The sequence below is a fragment of the Psittacula echo genome (genome assembly GCF_963264785.1).
Source record: "Psittacula echo genome assembly, chromosome: 7".
Taxonomy (NCBI): Eukaryota; Metazoa; Chordata; class Aves; order Psittaciformes; family Psittacidae; genus Psittacula; species Psittacula echo.
The window spans coordinates 15,446,728-15,460,051 of record NC_137740.1 but is presented as its reverse complement, the minus strand read 5'-3'; the positions used below and the strand labels follow the sequence as shown (position 1 = coordinate 15,460,051).

General features: G+C 36.9%; 1 protein-coding gene across 9 annotated transcripts in view; it reads right to left on the bottom strand.

Annotated features, from left to right (window-relative positions):
• The window catches only part of ADGRL2 (adhesion G protein-coupled receptor L2), a gene marked incomplete at both ends in the record, with an annotated part of 129,046 nt that overhangs the window by 100,127 nt on the left and 15,595 nt on the right, over positions 1–13,324 (bottom strand). The gene's annotated exons all lie outside the window — the stretch shown is intronic.

The following is a 13,324-nucleotide window of genomic DNA, read 5'->3' as shown; positions in this document are numbered from 1 at the left end:
GACTGCAGCCATGCAGCAGGGGCTGGTGCCACTTACTGTAAATTTTACTGATTTTTTCTTTTTGGCAATAAAAATTTTTCAAGATGCTTTCGTGGATCGACACTGACGTTTTTGATCAGAAGAGCCAGGATTCTGAATGAGGGAGAACAGTGTGAGAGCTTCCCTCTGCTGGGAACGCAGTGGGTTCTGAGGCCACGGTGTGTTATCTGGGAGCTCGCAGGTAGCTGTGGGTCAGGAGGCAGAGTGGCTCAGCATACCAAGCCTGCAGCTCCTCTGAGGTGAAATGTCTATTACGATGTTACAGAAACGACTCAGCCTCTATGAATTTCCATTACATGGGGTACAAAATCAATCCAACAGAGGGTGAAGAGGTGATTTATGTGTAAGTACCTACCGGGTGGGGAAAGCTCACCAGTAAGTATCCTTGTAAACACAGCAAGAGTAGGCAGGGGAAAGCAGAACACAAGATAAGGAGCTGAGCAGGTTTAAAAGTGGCATGTTTTAAAGTAATAAGGAACACAAAAAGCAGCTCCTTCTGACCAGTCCATGCAGGCCACCTGCTGTGACATTTGCATGTATTATATGAATCCCTGAACTTCTGTACAGGACAAACCAGCTTTATCCAGGATTTGAGGTTACTTCTTGGGAAGTAAGCATTAAAACAGTCTCAGCATTTTTTTGTTAAATAAAAGGATGTTTCAGTGGAATTGCAGAGCCCACCATTCCTAATGATGAAGTTAAAAAATCCCAAAACAAAACAGGAAACAAAACCCCCAAATCAACAAACATCAGAATTAACTCTTCTTAGTTATTTAACAGAAAAAATATTTTGGTCTAGTTTGTAGCTACAGCTATGAAATTTAAACACTACTAGTATTTTAAGAGGTATCACTTAACGATTCATCCATACTTTTTATATCACTCTAGTGTTACCTGTTTTAAAACATGCATGCATGGGCATTCCAGTTATTTCAAAAACAGCGAAAAATATGAATGAAAAAATTTTTACTCTACACTATTTTCCACAACACATGTGAATTCAGACAGAGGCTGTTGATCTTAAGCGAGACCGCTACTTTTAGAAAGCTCAGTCACATGATTTATTTTAAACTTCATTTTATTTTCTCAGTGGAAACATATTTCTACAACCTGGATTGCCTCAACCCCTGGCTCCAGACCTACAGTGAAAATCCACAAGTGCATGCATGCAGTTGTTTTGTAAGATCCCACTTTATTTTCTACCAATTACTACTCAGTACTTACAATGCCACATTACCAGATAACCCATTCCAATTGCTTATTAAAGCATGAACAGGGTATCTCAAGTCTGTCATAGACATAATCCTGGGGGTGCCTCTTCTAGTCTCTAGACAACACCACACACATCCCAAAACATCAGTGCTACATTACCCTTTCAGTTGCATGAGGTACCTTCTAGCTAATAGCTCAATTAATCATGAGGATGTACTTGAAAAGGAAGCTGAAATCTTGTTTGGATAATAAAACAGAGATTATAGGATGCCTAAAAAGAAATTGTGCCATACAAGCACAAATTGAACATGCTCATTATAGTGGTGCAATACACTTATTAGAACTTCAAGAATTTGACAAAATCTTAATTATCATTTTACAAATTAACACCTTCAGGTAAAAATGGATGTAGATAGATGAAGGGGTCTGAGGAATCTAATAGGGTCAAATAGTATGCTGTTGAGAATTCACACAAATTAGTTTTTTATTTATAGGCATCAGTTCCACAAAAATGCTCAAAAAAAGGCATATTCTTTTACTGATAGATTGCATTAAAGAGGCTGAAAATTAAGATTAAAATGTATTCCTAACTGAAGACAGAACACATTTTAATATTACTGACCTAGAATTGTTGAGCCTAAAAATCCATTTTGTAGTCTGTCTCTAGGGTTTCATTGCATATTAAGGAATATTTGAGTCCAGACATGTGAGGCTCTGGACTCAAGGGGACATGTCCACAAGCTCACCCTCATGTTGTTCTCCCACAAGAGATGTTACATCTGCATCGCTTCTTCCATAAAGAACTTCACAAATATAGAGTAACAAATAAGCTTACATCATTTTGCAATCTGCATTTACATTCAGTAAAGCAGTAATTTGTTGCTTATTCTTACTGCTATCTTTCAAAAATATTTTTAATAACTATTCTTTGTGTTCAAAATAGTAATAGTTTCTCTGAATTTACTTCCAAGTATGAAAGTATCTGTATTCCAGTTACTTCATTTATTGTAGTTTTAACAGCACGTTTTCCAATATTCTAGTCATTCCATGAAACTGGTAACACAATCATTAAAATACAAGAATATGGAGGACCAGAATTTTTTCCCGGCTTAGGCAGTGAGCAGTCCTAATCATACAGAAGTCTTGTTTTATTACAATTTTAAACAACATCCACCCCTCATTCCTACCACACAAGTATCTGGATTTACACAACTGAATCAAACTTTCAAAACTGCTAGGAGACTGATGAACATTAGATACCTCTTTCATATGACCAGATCCAAGCTTACTGTAACTCCAGCGGAAGACACTGTGCTACTGAGTAATCAGAAGACAATAGCTCGACCTTTTCCATGCTGTTATCCAATTCACAAATAAAGAGCATTAAAGCAGATTACATGAAAGCCTTAAAGTACCCAGCATTGTATCTATTTATGTTTTTGTTAGCTCTGAACATATAAACAGAGGTAGGAATTAGTGGAGGCACTAAATGCTTGTCAGTTCTAGGGCTTGCAGGTGTATTTTCAGAGTCTCAGGAAAACAAGAGGTATTTACACAAAGTTTTAAAAACAAATCTGAAGAGAAAGCTATCACTGAATGCATGGCTAGTGAAGTCATGGCAATTAAACTTGTTCTCATTTAATGAGGATCTGGCCTGAAATCTCTCACCTGCAGGAATAAAACAACTACCACGATATTTTATTATTTTACTTTAATTTCAGGTGGGTTTTTTTAAAGGAAACAAAACCTTACAAAATGAGATCTGTTAAATGACCTAGCGAAAAGAGTATGGGACTACTTAAATGGGCACTAAATTCTGGGCTCACATACAGTCTTGGAAAGGCTGGTAGGCTCTACTTTCATGGATAAGCACATCCTAAAGAGATTACAACATCTTAGGCAAAAGGCTATTGAGTTACAGTGAGGATTAAATTACAGAATTTGGTAAGTGTGCAGTATCATATATCAGCACATCCACCAGTTTAGTTCAGGAGATAAATTACTAAAACTATGCAAGAAACTGAATAGCCTCTTATGACAGTTTGATGCATTATTGATTTTTTTTTCCATTTTTATTTCCAAAACAAATTTCATTTAATTTTCATTATTTAATTCCCATCAATTCAGGCAATTCACAGTCTTTTTTGGCTGCTGAATGTCTTTGTGCAGAACACATTTAAGTAACTGAGTGGAAAACTCTGTCATAACCATGCTTTTTCCTCCTATTGGCAGTTAATTCTCCCAACCCACTGACAGAGTTACAACCAACTTAATTTTTACATATGAAGACTGGAGAAAAAAAAAATTTATGGGAACACAGACAGTTATCAGTACTCCAGCATTCCAGGTTACTGCTCATCCAAAGGAGCAATTATCCCTTGATTCAGCTTACCAGGAAGTCACCTATTTAATTTTTGCCGTTCTGTTTTAAACACAGGTTTCATAATACAGTTTTTGCCTTTTCATTTCAATTGTTTATACAGGATACTTTAATGCTAAAATAAAATGATCTATATTAGATCCGCCAAAAACCTCATTATTCATACTTTAGGCAAGCAAAGCAAAGAAGGTAACTCTTTTAAGGACTCAGTCCTGTTAAATCTTAATAACAAAAATAGTATTTCTAGGATATTTGTACACTACAGGGTAATATGAAGCATGTCAAACTATAATAATGAAGAATAACCAATTCAAGTATTTATAAAAATATGTCTCTTTATGGGAACTGTTCAAACATAACCCAAGAAAGAAACAACTATATTCAGCCTCTGGGAACTTTTGCTAGACACATTGCTTTACATTTATATTAGATCATAAAACATAATTGATATTTTCAGAAGAACTGTTTGAATTACATGAGGAAAAGCTGCTTCAGCAGTAACTTCATGCTGGTCAACTAGAATGTAAAACCAACACCTAAATATATGTTTCATATTTGGAAAAAGCAGAGTATTTCACAGAACCAAAACATGGAAACTAGCACAATTAGCACAGTTAAAGTTACTCCTTACATGCAAGAATGCAAAGTTATAGGCATATTTTACAACAGACAAAGAAAATCTGGCAAAACCACAACAGTATTTTTTGCATGATAAGAGAACATAATTCAAAATATATTTTACCAGTCCATGTGGCCTGAGAGACTGCAGATTATACAATGATGACGCCTAAATTGTATAATAGCACAGAAGAATCTGTCATCCTAAGATTTCCTTTTACCTGTAATAAACTATTGTTCAGTTCATTCAATAATGGAATATTCTGCTTGGGTCAATGATGGCAGCTCAGGCAAACAAAAGAAGCCTTTATGCTCCATCTAGATGCTGCAAGGTGCTTATTCAATTTCTTCTGCATCAGGGGCACTGTTCCTTACCTAATATGTATACATTTGCTGAGTGTTATTCAGCCTTTGTTGCTTCTGACCCTCACTTGGCATTTAATTCCCAGTCCACCAGGGTATTCATGCTTGATGGCACTGATGCACACACTGAATGCTTTATTTATTTAATAGTACAGGGAACAAAGCTATAAACTCTATTAGACAATATCCTGTTTAAAGATGCCAATGGTTGGTGTCAAAGCATTACTGACCCAAGTCTAGAGCCGTGAATATGTCATTGAAATTTAGAGAACAGTATATAATGATTATAGATCAATGCTGCAATAAGGTTTCCATTCAGAATCCTGTTTAATATTTTTCAGGAATAATATTATAGTACTGAAAATGTTATGCTTGGTTTTATGTTCTCTATTTTTCGAAGATGCACATTAATCTTCACTGTTAGTAGCAAAGAAATTTTCCTTCAAATACTGTAGTCCCAAGTAAAAACTGCTGATACTACAACGGAATTTAAGATATATCCCTGTGTAGCTATGCAGAACAGTTTTAAAGCACGGCGCTCTGTGGATAAAGCAGTAGAGAGCAGATTGTAAACAATTCCTGTGCAATTCAGTAAGTATTGAAGAAAAATACTGACCTTCAGTCAGCTAAACAACTTTATCATTTATAACAACAGCAGTAACTTCACCTACAGTGGTACAGTATAATCTTTCTCCTATTTAAGGTGACATTTTCAAACATCAAAACTCATGAACGCTATTCTCTCAAAAAGTCTATTATCTAAAGCCAAATAAACAATATTTGACCAAAATATTATGGAAGTGACTAACACAGTTGGGACCTACAAAAATCTCCCCGTTTGAATACATTGACTAAAGGGAAATACCACACAAATGCTAATAGGCAACAACAGCAACAGGTATTTTAGAGAAACTTAGAATTATTCTGGAAGCCTGGGACCTAAGATCCACATCAGCCTATACCATCTGTTGTTTTTAATTATGTCTTTTAAAAAAGGTCCCCTGCTGTGTTTCTGAAACACTAAATGGCCTCCATGGCTACTTTGCATAACTCATTCTAATTCATGATTACAATATAGTATTTTCAGACTATTCCCTCTTTCCCAGCAACTACTTAAATGGGGGGAAAAAAAATCATTTTGTCTTAATTCTTATTTAAGCCATCCATTTGAAGCATAAGATTTGAAATGCAAGAGATGCCAAGTCACGGTACATAACATCTACGTTATGCTTCTGCAGAATTCCAGGGTAAAAGGAATTTTAAAAAGTTAAGCATGCTGATTTATTATTTGCTAGGCAAAAAAAAAGGATTGTTAAAGTTTTTCTTTTAAGTAGGACAGTGTGAACTGAGTAAGATTTGATTTCCATTTTTATTCTGCTGCGCACAACGAAGAATTTTAAGATTGCAGCCACATACATGCAAAGTAAAATGTTCTGCTCAATGCAGCAGATATTGCATTTCCTAACTGCACTTTCACCTCCAAATGCTAAAAGTTGATATGTGTATTTATCCTATAAGCTGCAACTTTAAATATTAATTCTAAGAAGGCTATGCCCTTGAGGTTCTCACCCACTTCAGATGACCTGTCCTCCACAGGATTACTCCCATAAACACTGATAGCCTTTTCCTTCTTTACTCTCTTTTTATTCCTAAAACACTACTGATTCTTTTTTAAAGAATACTGTCATTAAGAATTGTATAATTTGCATAGGAGAATTACCATTGCTATCTCCCTGAGAAAAGAAGAGCAAGGTAATGTGGAGGGAAGGGAATAACTGAACGCTTGGGGTCATAAGGACTAAGCCTTAAACAAAGGCAGAATACAGAGTATTCATGAATTTGCAACTAGTCAAGATGTGCGAAGGGCCGCATTTCCTCTCTGTAAGCTCTTTTGTGCTGCATATAAGAAAAAGTCAAGCTAACCCTGAAAGAAGCAGTATCTGATTTTCTGGACAGTACCTCTGATAGGATATAGCTTGGGCTCTGTTTATCTGGAACAACATTTGACAGCTGCATCCCACAAGCACATGCTCTGATACAACGTCCCAAGATGGGTGAAGCATGTATAACAGAATGAAATTTAAAGCAAGATAGCCAAGTCAGACTAAATCCCTGTTTCATTGAGTCATTTCTTGACTGAAAGACATGGGGACTGTCTCTTGGTAAGTTACAGAGAAACCACCAGGTCTAGGAGGGGAATATAGTGTAATTCTTTGCCTTTTCTTTTTTTTTTTAAACATTGATTTTGAACAGCGCGTGAGAAAGAAGGATGACAGAATCAATAGAATTTAAGAAGCTCTTGTAATCTGGGTTTAACTTCATAGTAACACCTCTAATCAAAGGCAGGGAACCCTCTATGGCATTTTGACATCTACATCTATCATGTGGATACGGCTTTTATTGAGCTGAATTAACAACTTTAATCAAATAATTAAAATCTAGCTGCCCAAAATGTCAGAGTAAAAGTAGTTTAACACTTCATCATTCTTGTAAAAGTGCAATTTTAATCTGTGCTTTATGCCAGCTGTTTTGTGGGTTTACAATAAAAGTAATCAAGCAGTAGAACAGAAAAAGAAATTGTAAAACAGCAAAAGAAATAACACTACAGTAGCCTGCCACATGTTGAAATTAGTACCGATTTTACTCCATGGAAATTAAATCCATCTATAAAAACTGATAATACCTCAAAACTATAAGCAAGGGAATACTTAAAACATCAAATCCAACCTGGGTTCTATATTTCTCCTTAAATAAAAGGAGTCATAAAAATCTCTCATTTCCTCCCAAAAGTGGAAGTAAAAAATATCATGGGTTCTATCCTTCAATTTGTCTTCTCATATCCTGTTGCACTGAGAAAGTCTGATTCTCCAACTACAAACCGAGCTTAGAAAGACTGAAGGCTGCCCTTGCAAAATGCATGAATGAAAACCGCCACCAAAAAAAAAAAAAAAAAAAAGTAGTTTGGCTTTCATTTTTGCTGCTCCTCCCTTCTTTTGGCTAGGTGCTTTGTGGTTTGTTTTGGTTTAAGCAGATCACCCATACTGCTTAACTGATCAGGGTTCAGACCACACTTCTCTAGGGAGGGGCAAACAAAAGTTGGAAACAGGTCCCAGCAGTGGGGGAGAAAGGTAGGATGCTTTTTTAAGTGGTCATGTTGGCTTATTTTAACTGCAAATGAGTATAATCTCAGTTTTCTATTACTCTCAGCAGTTGAAGGATTTATTAATTTAATTCACAGTAATTGAAATATAGACAAGGCAACAAGTATTTACAATTCTCCAAAACAGAGGTTCCTTTGCCTTTCCCTTCTATTTATTATTGGTACTGGTGTACAAGACCATTTCCACTAAGAGATATGACCTTTTCAAAACAAAGGAGTAAGTGTGAGACGGGAGGGAAAGGAGATGAAAGATGATGCCAGTGCTGCAGTCATTTTATGCTAAAGGCTGTGCTTATATGCATAATAATTTGAGAGCTAAGTTTCCAACAGCCTGTATAAATGGTGTGTTTTGTTTCAGGAAATGTCGTCTTCACTGAAATGCTGGTAACATGCATATAATTAAGTCAAAATAAAAATCATATTTTTTTTAAAACTTTGATGCCTTAACTTTAAAAACAAACTCAGTGACTATTTTATTTTACCACCTTGATGCCAATTATTTTGAGTTTTACAGATATGTATCTTTCTTTCAGCCAGGCTCTTTCCTTGCTAACTGCATTAACAATGTTAATGAGAAAACCACACTTTCCATACAGATGAAAAAAACCCCTTCATAGTCATGTCTATGTACATGTCAATGCAGAGTAAGTATTTAAAATTATGAGACTTTTACCACAGCAGGAGAGTCCCTATAGCAAAACAATTCCAGAGGGCCAAGCACTGTCCCCAAATGCACAACACGGCTTCTTATTTATTTCAATGGGAGTCTTAAACAGGCAAAGATGACAAAAAATAATAAGCACCTGGGGAAAAGATTAAGTAATAAGAAAAAAATATACCTAATCTTCTACTCATTGTGGAAAGGTGCTGACACACTTCTCACCTCTGCAAAGTGAAGAGTAATGAGACAACTTAATTCTTTCATATTTCAATAATGCTATAGTTATGCCTAGAGACTGCAGCTAAAATTTCTGGCAAGAAATTTTCATTCCTGCAACTCGGAACCAAGTCCCAACAAGAACCTAGGCTGATACATCTGAGATAACTCACAGATCAAGTTTCTAGGTTAAATTAACACATCCCTTTACTACTCACTTTAGGCTGAGTAAGGTGAACTGAATTTCATTAAGAAAATCTGGAAAGTGCTGTTTGAATTGGCAAGGAAATAGGGAAGGGTGGTGGGAGGCAGAGACTAGCAGCTGAACACATCTGCAGCTTCAACTCCAAACCTTTCCAGAAATCCACAATCTTATTGGATGCAGGGCAAAGAAAAAAAACGCAAGAACATGCGCCGAAGAAAGCTCTCTGAAAAACGCTCTCTTATCCAGACTGGCCACTAAACCAACATTAACTCGAATGCCTTGATGCTTCTGGGAGATTAAGAATTGCCCCAAAGTGAAACACTGCAAAAGAAATGGATTAACAAGAAGTGAGTTCTAAAATCTTATTTATTTATTTTTTTAACTGTAGACAAGCCAGAAATAGAGAACAACAGCTGAAGGGGAAATTAGAAAGAACATGAAACTCCTGCGGATGATAAGAAATTGAGAGGGTTCAGATCTCTCATGAGATTATTACAGCTAACAACCCAATTCAGAGAGATGCAAGATACATGTTACCATTTCTAACTCCTCACAGCACCAACAAATCTGACTAGCTACAATGTAGAAAATAAACATCAGAGGCAAATATTTTAATTGTAGTGCTAATTTAGTTGGTTTTACTTTTTAAATGTTCTGTTCGTTTGGGGTTGTTTTTGCACCAACCCCACTCAAGCACATCACTGCGGACAAACCTGGAGTGGGTGACTAGAGGTTTATCTCCCTCAGACACCTTCCAAACACCCTCAACCTCACAAAAATAAACTAGAAATTCTGCACAATATTTGTTTTTCATTATTTTAGTGTTCCATGTGAGAAACTGCATATAACTCATTACAAATGTCTCTGGTGCACAATTGTTTGGACCAAGAGGTTGCAGCTTTTCCTGCTTAAGAAGTATTTTCTTCCTCCTACCCTAAAGAAACATCTTGTCTCACTGCTCTCTGCCTCTGGCCCAGCGGGACACCTCACTGCCCGCAGGGCATCAGCCAGGGGAGCATTTTCCTCCTGCCTGACACTCACAATGCCCCTTGGCAGGCTGATGGAGCAATTTAGCAGGAAATGCAACTCAAGGCTGCTGGTCCCATGTCCTGGACACAGGCTGAACATGTCAGGTAGACAAACATTTTTAAAAACTGAGAAATGTGACTACAAAATTGGGAAGAGATAACAAAGAAATGTAAAATATGAAGGCAAAATTGTAGAGCTTGTTTCCCAAGGAAACCCTTCCTAGCTCTGTCACTGTCTTGGTTCACTTAGAGGGTTTTCGAGCTCCTCCTCTATCCACAGCTAACCTGCTTCAGAGAGTTACTCCCAGCTACATTTCCTCTGTTCCTTTGTTAAAGATGGAGTCCCCCCAGGGCTGCTCACAGCACTTGCTCAGGGCTACCTTCCTCCCCCTTCCATCAAAGTGGAATATCTTAAGTCTCCTATCAGGTATCTCTGGCTTTTCACAATTTCCAGCCCTACTCATATTATACATGGTTGAAATTTGTACTTTTACCTCCTACTTTCTGGAGTAAAAAAATATTTTTTTTTAAATGCAATGAAGTAGGACACCACAGTCCCTGCACTAGGAAGTCAGGTTTCATTCAATAACGCTCAAGATCTACTATAATGTACAACTCTGGATTAGAAATATTATATACTTAGAACTATTCAACATATAGGTAGCTCATTTAACACCTAATACATTTTTTTGGTGTTTGATAGAGGTCACATGCAACATATGAATGATATGGCTAGCATCTAGATAGACTGCCTGTTCCAGATTACTGTCCATTACTGATTTGTGTCAGTTTGGGGCTCTTGTCACCACAAAATGGAGTTCCCTCCAGCTGAATCTTGAGCAAAACCACCAAATATGAATCTGTATTTCTAGTACTGTTCTAACAACCAATTTCTTTGTTCAGGTTTAGATACATTAAGCTCCAATGACAGAAAATACACCGTGTGAAGTGTGTACCTCACCATAAGAGGTGAAAGGATACAGTTTTAAAATAACAGCAAGATTTTCTTTTTGAATTGCTTTAAGTATTTCCCACACATCCCGAAGGCATCTACTGCCTCATGTATGAATCTAGCCTCTTCTGAATGGTACAGGGGAACCTGTACATAAAAAGCACCATGCCTTGCCATCAACAGCTTGCCATACGAATTATCAAATCATAAGAAGATACTTGAAAACAGTGACAACTACACTTAGAAATAGAATTGAATTGTGTAAGAATATGTTTAAATACTTCTTGGTTGCTGACAAAACAAAGGAGATTACATACTGACCATAGGAAGTATCAGTATGATAAAAACAATGGAAAAGTTTATTTCTATAGCTCAATCTCTACCTCCATACATATATACCTTTTTTTTCTTCAAAATACTGTGTAAATGTATATTAATGTAATGGTATAAAGCTGACTCAGAAAAAACACACACTGTAGCAAAAAAAATTGGAGAAACAAAACTACCCTTCAAGAAATCATTATATTGTACTTATAACACATAACACAGCACAGCAGTAAAGAATTAGCAAATTTTAATTACAGGATATAGAAATTAAATTTTCCTATAATACTCTGACATTTTATCTGAACTTTTTCATCATTAAAGAATTACCGCTTATTGTGTCATAAACATTACTTTCAAAATCCCTTATTTTTTTCGAAGATAAAATATTTCCTGTTTCATTAAGAGGTACTTTTTTCTATTATAAGTTTTGAAAAAGAGCGGAAAAAAAAAAAATCATGGTTTTGCAAAAGCGTCCAGTATCCTCTGAATTCAGTTTGCTTCTACATGATCAATCCCAGCTGAGCTCATAGATCTCACGGTAAAACTTATGAAACAGCTACAGTAAGTATCAGAAAGACAAGAAATAGCTGATCTGACTTTCTGCTCAAGCTATTGCAGAATGAACAGATCAGTTTCCCAGATGTTTATTCATACCTTGACTGGGGAAGCCATTAAAATGAAAATCCAAGTTAAAAGGTCTGGGGCCTTACCTGGCCTGGAGGTATTCTCTGAAAATCCTGTTCTTCCTGGTCTAGGAGTCACCTAAAGAAGTGACCCCTTGAACAAGGTAAATGAGTTCTTCAGAGGCTTGAAATAAATTCCTAGGTGCAAGATGATGTTTGGTCTTTGTTATTTACCCATTTCCCTCAGGTTAATGCACTTCAGCAGAAATGAGAGATGGAAAATGCCACTGTCATAGTCTCCCATGACTATGTTTTAGGCACCTAAAATGCAGATACAATGCGTAACGGCATCTATAAACATACATTTTCCTAACACTAAAGGACATATGGTGTGCACTCACAATGAAGTGGTTGCCTCTATCTCTAAGCCCATCAACACTTTTAAAAATACCTGGCTCTTGAGACAGAACATTAAAGCTTTGTTGAAACTAGGACATTGATGGGAGATAGAGGAATTAGTTACAGAGTTAATTTGATCCATCATAAAATTGTGCTGCCTCAGAAAGTGTTAGCCCTGTGTCCTCCAACATGTCCCCATTAATGCCCAACCCCTCTTGCCATCCTAGGGCTGGGAACCAATTCAGGCCAGCGTCGCAAGTGGCCCTGCCGCTGGGGAGAGGGGAAACCAGCCCTTCGGGATGGGCAGAGGAGAAACACACACCCCCCACACCCACATCCCCCCCCGGCAGCAGAGTGGGCCACTGTGGGACTGAATTCGTTGAGAAATCGTGATACCCATTTGAAGTCCCAAAACCCATGAAGAAAAACTGACCAGCACTGCTGTTATGTTTCAAGTAAGCTCCAGCTTCACAGATTAGCCAGATGATTTTACCTCCAGAATCTGAACATGATTTAAATTAGGGTTAATTGATTTAAAAAGATTATTTGAGAACTTCATTGTTCTCTGACCTTCCTGAATTGCTGCCTACAAACTCAGAGACAGAAAACAATACAGATTAAGCACGTGGAAAAAGTCTGAATTAATTTTAGGGAGCTGGATCCAATTTTCATCAATATTTATTTTACTTTAGATTGGCAGTAACAGAAACATGCGCTGCCAGTAGTTAGATATGCAAAGAGAAGAGAAAGATCTAATCCATGACATAAAACCCCACACACTGATTTTCAAGGCAGTCTGATTTGCATAGTCACTGCGCGCTCACGTATTATTCCAGAATCATTCCTTTTAGGACTACAAATTCAGGATAGTTTCCCACCTGCAAAATGCAAAAAGATACACCCATATATATAGATTTATAACTATCCTTTCGGTACCTGCTGAGTTTTTAGTCAAAACTGTTCATCTGTGAATGCGTATTTTATGCAACAGATGCCAGAGGAAATGACTTGACTGTAAGTGAATTAATGTATTTTTAAAATACTATTTCCTTTAGCATCCTTAGTTTAAGAGGAAAGGACCTCTGCATGCACATCAGGGTCCCAGTGTTTATTCCCTCTGTATTTTAGGGCAAGGAACTTG